This window comes from Condylura cristata, unplaced genomic scaffold (assembly GCF_000260355.1).
Source record: "Condylura cristata isolate star-nosed mole 26May11 unplaced genomic scaffold, ConCri1.0 scaffold00016, whole genome shotgun sequence".
Taxonomy (NCBI): domain Eukaryota; kingdom Metazoa; phylum Chordata; class Mammalia; order Eulipotyphla; family Talpidae; genus Condylura; species Condylura cristata.
Genome location: NW_004567117.1, coordinates 40,936,112 through 40,937,688, shown reverse-complemented (window position 1 = coordinate 40,937,688; position 1,577 = coordinate 40,936,112).

Sequence of the window (1,577 nt, the reverse complement as noted above, 5' to 3'; positions counted from 1 at the left end):
GGTGTCAGCATTGAGACGACAACCCAAAGACACCCTCACACGGCAAAAACGAAATGCTTCACCCTTCACCACCGCGGACATGAAGAGAACTGAATGTTAAAAAGCCATTTTCTTGACAGTGTGTTGACCATTTGACGTGTTACATGGAATTTCCTTATCTCTTCTTTCTTCCCTGATGCTTTCAGGATAAAACAACTTTTTCCACGTTGTCAGTTATAGAGTCTGACCTGTGTAATTAGGTATGCAAACCATGACAGTTCTAAAGTGAACAGGAGACCCAAAATAACTAAAACTACTAATATAGATATATGAAGTTTTTTCATGACTAGTCAACTGGTTTTACTGAAGTTTTTGCATTCGTTGGTGGCCCTTTAAAATAGTCCTACACAAAAGCTAGTTTCAAAAATAAAATTCTCTTTTACAATATCTTGTAGCTGTGTACACTGGGCAAAATGTTGGGGGGAAAGTTTCTTTTATATCTGAGAAGTGAAAAAATAACAAATTAAGTGCATACTTACTGTTGTGTGATTTAAAGTGTTTCTGAACACCATCTTTAAATCTGTTACTAGAATTTTTTTAAATGTCAAATGTCAATATGATTTTATTTTTTTTAATTTTTTCATATAATTGCCAGAGGTCACCTTTAAAATTACATTTTGTTATTTTAAAATTTAAAAATATTGAGAAAATAGTCTCTGCACAAGTGCTGAAGTACATGGTAAGTTCCCAACAAATTCTGCAGCCTGTGAAATATTCTCTATTCAAACTGTGTGTATTTCACATACTGAAATGACCTCCAATATTGTCGCAGGTACAGTCTTTATTCAGAGACATTTATTCACACACCAAAGCTTGTCCAACAAGTTATCTCAACTTATGAGTCTTTTGAATATTTCACAGCATTTGAATTATGCACAATTTTATTCTATTCTGGTAAGAAAAATAAATGTTTCCAATTTAAAAATTAATTCAAAAGATTCTGCCCACAATTTAAAGTGTTGTTTCCAATATTTCAATGAGTTTTCAACTTCAAAGACAATTACAGAATTTCAAAATTTAGCCTTACACCCATCGGGACCTCTCATGTTCTTAAAGTCGTGCAGCTCCCCCTTTCTTTTTCAGTTACTGATTTAAATGTCTTCCCACCTGTGCGTTTTAATTCCAATAGCTGCAATTAGCTGAAGACACCAAAGTGTGAGCTTTGGGGTGCTTTGTTCTAGAAAGATTTCAATAGATCCCCCAGCTGGGGGTGAACAAAATGCCACCAACAGATTCAACAGATAAAGGATTCTTTTTACCAAAAGTCACAACAAAACTTTAAAACTGTTATAGGACAGAGTTCGATTACATTGTAGTTTTTCCAAGATTCGAGCATTTCTAAATTCCAACTGATGATGGCTTCACAAATACTCTATAAATACATATAAAAATAAATGCGCTCTCTAAGGTTGAACCTTTTCACAAGATTTACCCTTGAGTTCACACTAATGGCAGATGTTTTCATCTGACAGACTGAAATACCAAAATCTTGAGGACTGAAACCTTAAAAAGGGATCATTCGGGCCCTCCCTGGTGGC